Source organism: Ixodes scapularis, unplaced genomic scaffold (assembly GCF_016920785.2).
Source record: "Ixodes scapularis isolate PalLabHiFi unplaced genomic scaffold, ASM1692078v2 PGA_scaffold2__306_contigs__length_199485367, whole genome shotgun sequence".
Classification (NCBI taxonomy): domain Eukaryota; kingdom Metazoa; phylum Arthropoda; class Arachnida; order Ixodida; family Ixodidae; genus Ixodes; species Ixodes scapularis.
Window position 1 is genome coordinate 59376899 of NW_024609857.1, and position 14357 is coordinate 59391255.

Consider the following 14357-nt stretch of genomic DNA (forward strand, 5'->3'; position numbering starts at 1 on the left):
GTTGTGTTTCCGCGTGGCGAGGAGGAAAGCAGGCGTGGAGGCGGAGGCGCTTGTCGACGACCAACGCGTTCGTCGCCTCCTGGCAGCTCGAATTGCAAACGCGGCCCGTAAACCTTCCTTCTCCTAAGTTCAAGATGGCCCCAGCCATTAGTCTGTTGCAACTCAGGAAGATAAGGCGAGGGAAAGGAAAGCTTGGGAGGAGGAAGCTGACGGAACGCTGGAGACGAGAGGGGGAAACCTCCTCCTCTCTCCAGCGTTCCCTTTGCTTCCTCCTCCCCGGCCTTCTTTTTCCTCGCCCTAGCTTCTTGAGTTACAACGGACTATAGTATCGTGCACCAACTAGCTCAACCCGAGCTTGTACAGCACGTTGTGCAGACATGCGACTCGAGCGTGTAGCTTTGATGAAGATTGTTGTTGCGCGAGTGCTCAGCATGGTCCTAATCGGAACCGCCACTGGCGACCTTCGTCTGTGCCTGTTCTCATCTCTAAAGCCGTCTCGCCGGGGTGCTGAGTCACTAAAACTGCCGATGAAGAACACACAGCGCTTGCGTTGGAAACGAGAACTGTGTGGTCTCTAGAAAGGCAATAACATTTCGGTGTTAGCTCAATAAAAGTGGTCATTCATTAGGCTGGGCTTATGCACAGATGCGTCAAAGCGTCTACCATCCGCAGCGCGAAGAACTCTTCAGACGGAGTGTACACAACACTATTATACTGTCTCAACTTGCCACGCGCTATGTGAAATTGATGTGAGTGGTTCGGGCGCGAGCTAGTAAACAGTTTTAGAATATGGGGCTATATACGACGTTTTGAGTCCCCCGAGCAGCCTGGGGAACCCGGAGATTTGGGGCCCCCTGCTCTAAAATTCCCTAGTGTCTTTAGAAAGCCCCTTGTAGCTCTACGCTCTCACGCGTGGCTTTTGGAGAGTGCTAGGCATGACATAGGCAGCCAGGCGGGATGACTTTGGACCACTCGGCGAAATTACGGCGCTATAATTATATATCGGGCGTCCCGATCTTTTCCCCGCGACTTCGTTGCGCCGAATTTATACGTGGACGTGTGGTTTGTGAGCCAGCTTCGCAGATGCCTTCCAGCTTCTGCGTGCTTCCGATTTTTTTGGCTCGTCATTCTTCGTGGAGGCGATCCGATGGGCCCCGCAGATTGCGCTCGACGCGGGAGCTTTTAAAATGAACCTTCCTCCTCGCCCTCCACCGACGAACGCGGGGAGAGGAACACATTTCTCGCGCACGTATTCTGCTGCGGATCCGGCTGGTCGATGTTATACTTCAGATGCGGCCGGCCCACACACACATACAGCAGCCGCGGCAGGCCCAGCGGTAGCAATACTCCGTCTCGCCTGTAAGCTGACAGTACGCTGCGGGCTTCGTGCTCTCCGAGCCAATCAACCGTCTTCCTTTCATCACCTCACCCCGCTCTCTGCGCGTGGGCCTAAGCTGACAGTGAGGTGAAAGATACGTGCTGGTTGGTCGAGTGACTCCGGTCATGCGGCTGTCTCGTCACGTGCTCACGATCCGCCCATTTCCCCGCACAGAAAGCGGGGCCAGGTGATGTAAGGAAGGCAGCTGACTGAACCGGCAAGCGCGTAGCTCCCGCCTAACTGTCAGCTTGCGGGTGAAACGTAGGATAGCAATAGCTGAAGTCCCTCTATAGCACCTCTGGGACGCCCCTTCTCGTCGTCGGGGGAGGGGAGAAATTTGTCGGGACACGTTCGACTTTATCTCGTGGAGTGGAGTCGCTGCAGTGAGACGGCGTGTCGTCGTTGTCAGATAGAAATCGCGTTTTTCTTTTTCTTGCTTCGTCGCTTTCTTCGCTATTTTTCGCTCGCTTTTCTTTTCGGGTTTCTTAAATTGAAATGGAGATGGGAGGAGAGACACTTGATCTGGGTTGCTCCTGTGTTTCCCGGTCTGTCTTCTTTATGTTTTGTCGTCTGTTGCTCGGTTGTTGCTCGCGCGCGTGATCTGCGTGTGTGTCGGGAGGACTGAGATGTGATCATCTCAGTTGCTCTTTCATGACAACTGCAGATGTCGTACCAAATTACGTCTTTTTTTTTGTATTAGTATATATTTTTTTTTTTTTCGTTTGAGATTGGAAGATGAGTTTGCAAGCAGGCGCGTCTACTACGGTTGTACGCTCCACGTGTTGTCGGCAGCCTTTTCAACGGAAATCGGTGCGTGGCTTTCTCCAGTTAAAGCAAGAAATCGGTTATTGCAAACACTGGTATAACAGTAAACCTTCGCTGTTTTTACACCGACCAAGGCACAGATCGTGTTTTTTTTTTTTAAATAATATTTTTGTTTTGATCATCCGTTTTGTTTCTGCTTAGTTTTCAGCAGGTATATACGATCGCCGATAATGCGCAAGTTTCTCTTCTTTTTTTTTTTCTTTATTTGTGCGACTGCTTATTACAGCGGCAATGCATTCAACGGTGGTGCTTTTTTTTTTTAAATAACATAAACAAAATAATCGGTTGAAATTTGCGCTTTTTTTTTTTAACTTGATCGAACCTCTTGCTTTTAATACCGGTGTTTTAACTGAAAAAAAAAAAAAAAAAGGATAGAACCAGCGTATCTCTTGATTCCTTCCCGCTTTTCGGGCAGCTGACGAGAGCGCTCGTCCCACCCTCAAAAAAGGGCAGCAGAGGATCTGATGACGTCAGCGCCAAGCCCGGAAACGGATGTTGTTGCTCGCGCAGGCAGTTCGGTTGTTGGATAACGAAACTTCATCGGCTCCTCGCTACTCCTTTTTATAAACCCATCTCTTTTTTTTTGTTTTTTTTTTTTTGTTTTATTTTGTTTAGCACCTTTTGGAAATTGCCGGGTTTCCGCCGATGCTCTTTATGTGTGTTGCGGCTTTCGGTCCCTTTCAGACTCCTTGGCTCTGTTGTGCGTGTGAGTGTGTGTACGTGCGTGTCTCCTTGTTCGCTTTTTGTGTTTCTGTATGTACGTGTGTGCTCGCGTGTGTGCGTCTGTGTGCATGTTTGTCATCTTCCGCGGCCTACGCTTCTTTTGGAGTTGCGTTGGCGCTACACTCCTGAGCTTGTTTGGGGGGCAGTTTATTGTTGTTTCATCTTCCTTGTATTGAACACACGATAGTAAATAAAGTTAAACTATAGTAAGCTGATAAACCCGAAGATTAGTTTACAATAGCGAGTTGAAGTAATTGATTACGGTCATTTCCTTTTTTTCGGGCCCCGGCTAAAATTGACTAATCGATTGGAAGCGATGCGGTTTCTCGAAAGAAGGAGAATATTGATTTTATTTTTATTTTCTTCCCTCTCTGTGCTCAGGAGTGCGAAGGTTTCGGGGCGCGGGCTGGCGTTTGATGGTTTTCGATTGCCTTGAATCGCGAATATGTAACGTACGATTCATTCGTGCGAGGCCGCTTCGACGTAATTTATCGGCTCGGGCGCTTGTTTTACAGTGCTATATCCGGGATTTTTTTTTTAAAAATTATTTTTGAATTACTATGTTGTTTGCAAGCTTTTTTAGAACGTTGAAAGACTGGCTTGTAAGGGGTAGGAATATCATATCTGCGATGATTACGCTTATTGAGAGCAAGTAATGCGCAGAAAATCACTGGGATGTGTGCCTACAAATGTTATAATAACCTTATGGTAGCATCTGCTTGTGTCACAAACGATTTGTGCCCATTAGTTAAACCAAAGCTTTTTTTTTTAGTAATTTTTTGTACTACTGTTTGTGCACAAACATCGTATAAGGTGGTCATTTTGTGACGTTTATACGTAGGAAGAAGCCACGAACTTTAGCCATCAATTGGTGCATTTCAAATATTTTGGTGCATTGTATTACGATCATCTACCACAAGGAACGCGGATATCCTGCGTCTGGAATTGAAATTAAATAAACTGAATTTTTATTTGCTTCTCTAATACTGCATAAAAAAGTAATAGACTAGCGTATTTTTGTGGTTCTGTTTTTGAACTTAGCTTAGTGTACATTTGATTTTGTTCAGTTGATCTGACTCGTTTGTTTATTAATCCACGGCTTGTCGTCGCTAGTGGCTTGTTAGAGCATGGGATCGTGTAAAACACTGGCGCGAACGCACAGACCCCTATGGTAGGAATGTTAAATGTACGAATAGAATGAAATAAATAATGGCTCTCTCCATCCCAGGCGAACGACTGAGAGTTATTTCAGATCCGCTAAGAGTCTTTTACCTTGCCAACACGCTGACACACCGCCATGAGCCTTAGTCAGGTTGCGGGCGTTCTTTGTTCTATTATCGCTAGCGATATGTCCCGTCTAAACGACCCCCGTTTCCGGCTTCCTCTGCTTTCTAAAAGTGCCTTTCTTGTTTTTCAACCCCCGCACGTAGGGCCATGAGCCCGTAAAGTATTCCAAATTGATAAGTAAATATACGGGGGGAAGTCTGGCGATGAGAAGGTGGGTGGGGTAAGGGTGGCGCCCCCTACCGGACGTTCTAAGGGGCAATTTGGGCTGGCCACGGACGTGTGCGCGGGAACAGGTCAGAGCAGAGCGGGAACCCTGCTAACTTGCTGCGTCCCTCCCGCCCACGCTGCTCGGCTCTGGAATGGCCCTTTTGGGCGGTCTGCGGCGGGAGGCGCCCTTCTCAAAACAAAGCGTCGTGCTCTTCGGGAGGGTCAGCGTAGTTAGACGGGACTCGTCGCCGGCCTCCCGTTAGGGCGGACCTGTTTCAGTGAATGAACGGGAAAGAGCGATCACGTTGAGGGGAAGTGAAGAGAGTTTGGGTCTGGCCATCGTTTTAGTAGCTACTTTTTCTCTTGACTGTCTCTTTTTTGTTCGGAGCTTCCAGATGGGGGCTGTCGTGCCCTACCTTTATTGACGACGTGCGCGAACAAAAGCGTCGCTGTGGTCGGCATTCCACGTTTGGCTAATCGCTCCCTGTGAGGTTATTGGTTGGATAAACGTTGCATTCATCGACAGAAATAAGAGGAAATCAACTGGGACGATCTTGGTCTAAGAAATTATGCGGTGACGACGAGCTTCCCCCGTGCGTTTTATACACACCATCGAAATTGTCGTTCTCAACTGATGATAAGTAGCCATGATTACAACTCGTGACGTAATGGCTAGGAAAATCCCGCTCATGACGTCCCGGACAGAAAGCATAAGAGGGCACCACCGAAATATTTCGGCGCTAAAGTGCAGTGTTTTCGAATACTAAAGTGATCATGCATCAAGAATAATGCTAGCTAAGTAGTCACACGCGCTGTACTGGCTGTACACGTTCGCCCTATCTGGATTGCAGATTAAAGGGGCACGGAAACGAATTGCTTGCACTTATTTCGTATTTCGATGTGATCTATGTTGTGCCGGCAGCCCAGAGACAGTAGTCTAGACTGCTGTTTCTGAAGAAAACTAATTTTAAAACGAATTAACAGATTTCAAAATTGCGCCCGGTGGCGGTCTGTGAAGCTCCGTTGGAATGCCGCCACGTCACGAGTTCCTAAGAAGCAACGCCAATTTGTTTGTGTGGCTCGCTCGTGGATTCACTTAGTCATGAATGTGACTTGGCGGACAACGCTAACGGGTTTACACTGGTGTACTTGTTAAAGCTTCCACAGTGCTCCTGCAACGTGCATTCCACACTATCAAGATCGACGTTATTCCCAGGCGATAGGTACCCTACCGAAAAATCCGGTATAACTTTTCACTATCCGGATTATGGAACCGGAAATCTATCTGGATTCTATCTGGACTCTATCTGGAATTTAGGTTTTCAGAAATTATTCCTTTGTCTGCAATCTGGATTTTGGGTTTCCAGTAACAAATTTCCGGTTCCATAATCCGGATAGTGAAAAGTTATACCGGATTTTTCGGTAGGGTAGGAGCTTGATCTGAGGACGCAAAACCTCTGCCACGCCAACTTTTTGTGTTTTTTTGTTTGTTTTTATTAGGTTTTTCAAAGTACAAGTCTCTACTGACAACAATGAAAAAGTTACGTCAGCGGAAGGCAGGAGTTTACTCTTTGGAGCCTAGACATTTGTTCCCAACTGATTCCAAGCCTTTTCATGGTGCCAAATGACTGGTTCGATAGCTCGCTACAGCACCCGCGCAGCAGCACGAAACAAATGCTCGGCATAGGCCATTTTTAGACTGCCCGCTCGACCTCCAAGCAGGCACGTAGCCACGGAGGGGGGGGGGGGGGGGGGGGGGGGGAGGGGGGGGGGGGGGCATGGGGCCCGGGGCCCCCCCGAAATCTTCAATTGTGCTGGAACCTCCTCTCCCCCCCTCCCCCTCATACAGTTTTTTTGGTCGTGGGCGCCCCCCCTCCCCCCCCCCCCCCCCCCCCCCCCCCCCTTCCCCCGAAGCAGAATCCTGGCTACACGCCTGCCTCCAAGCTTTACTTCCCTTGACGTCACGGCACTGAAAAGCTCGGGTACATTTTAATGTTCGTTTTGGCATAATTTTCACTTGCGGATTTCACAATAGCTATTCTGAATTTCGCGATACTGGAATTGCATACCGGGAAGGGTAATGGCCGGTGATTTCGAAAATGTTATTAGCTGGGGTAGATAAAAAAATCGCCGGAGTACCCCTTTAGGCCTCGTTTTGAAGCCTTTGTGAACCCTCGAACACAGAAGTTCGAAATTTTTGGTGTTGTACAATAGGTGGCGAGCTTCAGCCCGAAAATCGTCAATTTCTAGCTGTTCGGGTTTTGTTTTGGTTTTGCTCTTCCGAGTAGTTTTTCGTTGACTTGAGGATGAGCTCATTAACCCGTGTTGCCTATGTTTGATGTCTCTTTAACGCAGTACCGTCGATTTCGGATGAGCGCCCGAAAGTTTATTTGTAGAGCTAGTACCGGGAGAGTAGGAAAAAAAGGACAGGAAGGGAGAGAGAAACTGGGACTGGATGACAGAGCTATCGAGGGGAAGTTAGTTCAGAAGATCGAGGAGCAAGAAAACGTTATTCTCACTACATCTCGAACTCTAGATACACCATAGCCGAACGGGAAATAAAAAATGCATGTACAAAAAAAAAAAAAAAAAAAGAAGAAGATAACAACGTAGGGAAATAAGCATGACGAAAATGTAAAGTTCGATAGAAGTGCAAGGCTAAACGACGGGGAATAACCTCACGGCCCCGCAATCCAAATAGACGTTAATTGTGTTCGTTTTTATTTCTTTTTCTATTGTGAATTTGTTTTTTGCACAGAAACAAGGCGCGTAGTCGCATCTCTTCTACCGTTGCTCTTTTTCTATTCATACTTTTTTTTCTCTCTCCAGAGCGGGTGCTCGTTAGCTAATTCGGCTGTTGCTCGTTGGTGCGCGTAATAGATTAGGGCAAAGGCTGTCCCCTTTTTATCGTATTTTACTTTTATTTGTACTCGGGCCTACTCTGGGTGTTCGTGGCTGCTGGGGTGGCGGCGTTCAGCTCGGCTGAACTTTGGGCTCGGTTAAGAGTGATGTGCTTTCGCTGATGAGGACCCTACAACTTACCTGCACGTGTATAGTGTGTAAGGATTACAGGGGCACCGTTTCTGGTAATGCTGTGCAAGCTTCAATCGCGGTTGCGGTTTCCAAGACACTTATTAGCGGAGACGCGGGCAGTGCACAGCGCGGTGCTTGGCTCATGTGTGCTAGGATCTGATTGGAGACCCTCGGTAAGTGGTTTGTTGGGAAGTGGGGGGGGGGGGGGGGGGGGGGGCGGGGGCGGGGGGGGGGGGGGGGGTGAGTGTAGGAGGAGGGTTAAGACCGCAGTTCTTTAGTGTCACCCAGAGCCGTATATAGAGAGAGTTGGGCCATTCATTGGGAAGTATATAGGAAGCAAACGAGGAGGCGCCACTGGCCGAAATCTTGCTGGGCGTGTTCCAGGGTGTCTTCACAAATTCGAATGTGGCCGACCAGAATCCGGAAATAATACCCTGGCGGTGGTCGCGAGAAACGAAATTCATAAGTGCGTCGGAGTAGTTAGTGACTGAAAATATGGTGCATGTGATGTTTCCATCATGGTTATCCAAAATCACGGGGGAAGAGTGCGACTAGCTGAACGATCGACCTAATCCGTACGCCAGGCGCCGAAGGGCCGGGGGGAGATCTGCCGTCCGAGCAGTCACACTCTGTCCGAGCAAAACAGAGTTCGAGCGGCCGATTCGTTTCTTATATCTTTCTGCGTGATCATATTCGAAATGTCACGTGCACCCTATTTTCATCCAGGAATGGTTATACATTTAACTCTTACGCGCAATTTAAAACCATATACCTACGATTAAAACTGTTTCTCGCTACCACCGCTAGAGGATCGATCCTTTTCGGCTTCTGGTTGGCCAAGAGAGCATGCCAAACCCTCTTTCTGCGTGTGGTGCACTCCCTGCCTCTGCCCGCGCCTCCCATTGACCGAACTCTCTCTATACACGGCTCTGGTGCCACCAAAAGACGAAAAATTCAGAAAATAGACAGTTTTAGTGGACCGTACGCTATAGCCTTGCGTACGCAAGGAGATTGCGGGTCGTGAGTGCACATGCGCAGAACGCAATAGAAGGGCTAGCGTATTGCGTACGCACGCAACGCTGGGGATTTTGCGTTGCTGGCTAGCGGGCCTTGCGGGACGCTCTCGAGAGATATGGGACCCAACGAGAGCGCCAGTTTTAAGATGGCGGTTGCCTCGACTGGCACAGCAAGGGCGACGTGGTGTTTTCGAAGTTCTGTGTTACGTGAAATTGCGTGGTGTTCAGCTCGGCGATTTTTTCTGGGACCTACCGCGGTCGAATCAGATCGCCCTGCAGCTGAAGGAGTGCACAGTGGAAATGTTCGCCGCTCGCAGTGTGCGTCGACGCTGCGATCTGCTCAACGCTAAGCCTATTCCCACAGTTCATCGCCGACGGAAGAAACGACTCTAAAAGAAATCGCCGAAGTTCTCGCTATGCACAGGACATCAGGGTCATGAATTTCATTCCGGGATAGCATTGATAAAAGGTACCGTTTCCACGGGACGACTGACGGAGGCTCCGTGATCGAATTTGGCTACGCACTCGTACTCGTAGCCTCTGTAACCCGCAGTAAAGCGCGCTTGACGAGGCAGCTGTGGCTTGGTTTCATCGGAAATAAAATGATTGGACACTTTTTCTTTTTCAACATTTCTTTCCAGGAGCATGGTTGCGCTATAAGCCCGCGGAATTCTACGGCTCTAGCAAATTTAACCAAGATCACGCGCGGTGTTCACTCGAAAACGTAACGCACAACTAAATTCGGTCCGAGCAGTTCATTTTTAGCGTACGCTATACTAATGCGTATTGCGTACGCAAGAGCCAGCAACGCTATACTAAAACTGTCTAATATGGTTGCGCACGCACGGTATGGGGCGCGTCCCACTCAGCATAGCAAACGATCGCCGTTTTTTTTTTTTTTTTTTTGATAGCACGACATTGGTTTATGCAAGGTGGAGAATAATATTCAAGATGAGTTATTTCGTTATTTGAATCACACCGGGTTTCCAAACATGATTTGCATCAAACCTTTCCAGCACGAATAATCCCCCAAATATTTGTACTGTTCGTTCAACATTTGATGCCATCTATGTGCATTTCTTTTGTATTTAGGTGAAATAATCTTCGAGCACAAAAATATTGATAGCAGGCTGGAAATGAGTAAAAAGCGGTGCTCTTCGGGGAAAATCGATGCGTTGATCAAGTTCCACTTCTCCCTTCTACTTCGTTTCTCAGCTACGTAATGAACCTATTGCAAGAATATAAAAAAAAAGCGAAAGGGAGATGCAAATACGAGGAAAATAATGTCATGTAGAGTCGCAGCTCTTAATACCTGCTTCACTCAAAAAGAAATCATTCGTGCTCAGAATTAAAACAATGGGCGCGCCACAGAACCGAGCACAGTGAGCGCGAGTTGCTCGTGCGGCTCTCGCTCTGGCTCGCTCAGTGGATCTCGGGAGCCGGTGCGACAACAATAAAAAGAAGAAGAGATGCTTTTCGCCTAAGCTCCGGGCCAGACGTCTCAAATTCTTTTCCGGCATTTTCGAACACCGCCGACAAATTGGTGACCCGGACGTCCGACCAACATGGACCGGAACACAGGCAGCTCTTCCAACGGCGATGGAACCTTTTCCGCCACCCAGCTCCGCCTTCCAGCTTTTTGGGCGAAGAATCCTCGGGCCTGGTTTGCGCAAGTGGAAGCCCAGTTCCACTTGCGCCGCATAACCACACAGGATCGAGTCCCGCTACTACCATGTGGTTTCTGCCCTACCCCCCGAAGTGGCCGATGAGCTGGATGACGTCCTGGCGCTACCTCCTCCGGAGAACGCCTATGACCACATTAAGGAAACCATCCTCGCCAGGAAGACAGCATCCGAGGCATCGCGGATACAACAGCTCCTGACCACCGAGGAGCTGGGCGACCGGCGACCCTCCCAGTTGCTTCACCGCATGCGCCAACTTCTAGGTGAGCAAGCTCCCGATCAGAACCTCCCAATTCTACGGGAACTGTTCCTTCAACGCTTGCCTCAAGGAATCCGCATGACCCTTGCACCAGCTACGGACCTACCACTAGATCGCCTCGCCGAGATGGCGGACCGCGTTGCCGAATATGCTGCGCCAACCTTGTCAAGCGTTGCGGACAACGACCGCCAGTGCTGTTCTATCCGAGCCCTTGAGGCCCGCGTGGATGCTCTGACAACCGCCATCGCAGAACTCAGCACAACGCGTAGACACCCACATCGTCCGCCACGTCGTAGTCCGTCTCGACGCCGCAGTTCTTCTAGACGACGCGATTCTTCGCAACAACGCGCTAGCAATTCCTGCTGGTACCACCAGAAATTTGGCAACCGAGCTTTGAAGTGCCAACAGCCATGCAATTGGCAGGGAAACGCCCCGGCCAGTCACTAGAGGCGGCGAGTGACGTTGGCCCAACAGCAAGCCGTCTCTTTTTCATCACCGAGAAAATCTCAGGAATACGCTTGCTAGTTGACACCGGAGCGGAAATGTCCATCCTTCCGCCAACGCCAGCTCAAAAACGACACCCATTACCCGGCCGCCATCTAGTTGCAGCAAATGGCTCAAACATCCCTACCTACGGAATGCGCTCTGTGACTTTGGACTTGGGGCTACGCAGAATTTTTAGGTGGATCTTCACCATCGCCGATGTTACGTACCCTCTCCTAGGTTCCGACTTCTTGTCGCACTTCGACCTAGACGTCAGCGTGCACCACCGATGTCTCATTGACAACAAGACTCGTCTCGTTGTAAATGGCGTAGCCACAAACCAGACTTCCCTTGGGATCAAAAACATCCTCCCAGCTTCAGGATTCGCAGACATCCTCGGCGCATTCCCGGAAATTACAATGACCTCCAACATGGCAAAGCCACCGCAACATGGGGTGACGCACCACATCATCACCTCTGGCCCGCCTACCTTTGCACGCCCTCGACGCCTATCTGGCGAACGCCTCAGGATAGCCCGCCAAGAATTCGAGCATATGCTCGAGTTAGGTATCATCCGGCCATCCAACAGCGCTTGGGCAACGCCTCTACACATGGTGCCCAAGAAAGATCCGGGCGACTGGAGACCCTGTGGGGATTACCGGGCACTCAACTCACAAACTCAACCTGACCGGTACCCATTACCCCATATCCATGACTTTACTGAACATCTTGCTGGAACGTCCATCTACAGCAAGATCGATCTAGTCAAGGCTTACCATCAAATTCCAATCCAACCAGAGGACATCCCGAAGACGGCCATCACTACTCCCTTCGGCCTATTCGAGTACATCCGGATGCCTTTTGGATTGCGAAATTCCGCCCAGACATTTCAGAGGTTCATCCACGAAGTTCTATCTGGGTTACCTTTCGTGGTTGCTAACGTGGATGACCTGCTGGTGGCGAGCAAGTCACACGAAGAACACAGCACACACCTGCGCTTGCTCTTCGAACGACTCCGCGACTACGGTCTTACCATTAATGTGACGAAATGCGTTTTTGGCGTGACATCCTTAGATTTTCTGGGGCACCGCATCACAACCACGGGCATCGAACCCCTTCATTCCAAGGTGCAAGTCATTCGTGACTACCCACAACCGCAATCTCTACGCAAGCTGCGGGAGTTCCTAGGGCTCATCAACTTTCACAGGCGCTTCATTCCACACTGCGCTCAAACCACCAAGCCCCTTACCGACTTGCTCCGCGGCCCCAAGAAATCTTCGACGCCAATACCATGGACGCCAGATGCGGAGGTTGCCTTCACCGCGGTCAAGAATGCCCTGGCTGAGGCCACACTCCTTGTGCACCCCATGCCAAACGCACCAACGCGTGTCATGGTCGACGCGTCCGATGTCGCTGTAGGAGCAGTGCTTCAGCAATACGACGATCATCAGTGGCTCCCACTGGGTTTCTTTTCACAAAAACTCAACCCAGCCGAAACACGGTACAGTACGTTTGGACGCGAGCTATTCGCAATCTACGCGACCATCCGCCACTTCCGGTACTTCTTAGAAGGCCGAGCTTTCCACGTACTCACCGACCACAAGCCACTGATCTACGCATTCGTCGGCAATCACCACTCCTACTCCACCAGAGAAATTCGTCACCTGGCCTACATATCCGAATTCACTACCGATCTCCGCCATGTCGCTGGATCCCAAAACATGCCAGCAGATGCACTTTCCCGCATTGACGCTATCTCCTCATCTCCTGTTGTCAATTTCCCGGAATTGGCCTTGGCTCAACAGGAAGACACCGAGCTACAAGATCTACGGGTATCCTCCACATCCCTTCAACTACAGCCCGTCAGATTACCACTGGCCACCTGCGAGATCATCTGCGATGTATCTACATCCACACCACGACCCTACATTCCCGAAAAATTTCGGCAAGCTATCTTCCGCACCGTACATGATCTAAATCACCCGGGTATCCGTGCTACGCAGCGTCTCGTTACGTCACGGTACGTCTGGCCCCGAATGAACTCTGACATCCGTCTGTGGACGAAAACATGCAACAAATGCCAACGCTCTAAAGTGTTTCGCCACACAAAAACACCAACGCACGCATTTCGCCCACCAGATGCCAGGTTCGATCATGTACACATTGACATAGTAGGACCCCTACCATCATCAAACGGATTTCGATACATACTCACATGTGTGGACAGATTCACGCGATGGCCAGAAGCCGTTCCGCTCGCCGACATCACAGCGGAAACAGTCGCTCACGCCTTCATCTCCATCTGGATCGCGCGTTTCGGCTGTCCGTCGACCATTACAACCGACCGCGGCCGGCAGTTCCAATGCGCCTTCTTCACAGCCCTCACCAAGACATTGGGTGTCAGGCACGTGCACACAACAGCCTATCATCCCGCTGCCAATGGCATGGTTGAAAGGCTGCATCGACAGCTCAAAGCAGCGCTAATGACAAAAGAAGATCGAACCCATTGGGTTAATCACCTTCCTCTTGTTCTTCTCGGCATTCGTGCCACTTTCAAAGCCGACATCGACTGCACCTCAGCTGAACTCGTTTATGGAACCACACTTCGATTACCTGGAGAATTCCTAACCTGCATACCATCTGAACCAACGGACATCCCATCATACCTTCAGGACATGAAGACATTTTTCAATTCCCTGCGTCCAGTCTCACCTAGACACTCAAACTCTCGGCACATATTTATTAGTGACGATCTCAATACATGCAAACATGTATTCGTAAGAAGGGACGCAGTACGACCACCTCTCACGCCACCGTATGATGGTCCATTTGAGGTACTTTCGCGAACGGACAAGACCTGCACCATCGACATCAACGGGCGCCACGACGTCATCACGCTGGACAGGGTCAAGCCAGCATACTTGGCCTCTACAGTGACAGCCCCCGTCATTATCCCCGTTCCACCACCTAGTGCAACAAACACCACCACCACCTCCCGTCCTCCACACCCGCCGAACAAAATCGTTACGTGGAGCTCAACAAAACTTTCTGCTCCACGCAACTAGGAGGGGGATTCTGTAGAGTCGCAACTCTTAATACCTGCTTCACTCAAAAAGAAATCATTCGTGCTCAGAATTAAAACAATGGGCGCGCCACAGAACCGAGCGCAGTGAGCGCGAGTTGCTCGTGCGGCTCTCGCTCTGGCTCGCTCAGTGGATCTCGGGAGCCGGTGCGACAACAATAAAAAGAAGAAGAGATGCTTTTCGCCTAAGCTCCGGGCCGGACGTCTCAAATTCTTTTCCGGCATTTTCGAACACCGCCGACAGTCATATTGCGAACAAATCAGAACGTGAACGAAAAATCAAATGTGGCCTTTTCATAGCTAAAAATAATCAAGCTGCATTTGTTCTAGTGTGCTGAGGTTTACATCATTAACAAATTCTTCATTAGACTGTACTTACGTT

At 49.8% G+C, this 14357-nt stretch overlaps 1 protein-coding gene across 2 annotated transcripts in view; it reads left to right on the forward strand.

Moving 5' to 3' along the window:
• LOC8043697 overlaps window positions 1-14357 on the forward strand; it is a 288228-nt gene that overhangs the window by 68685 nt on the left and 205186 nt on the right. The window lies entirely within an intron of this gene.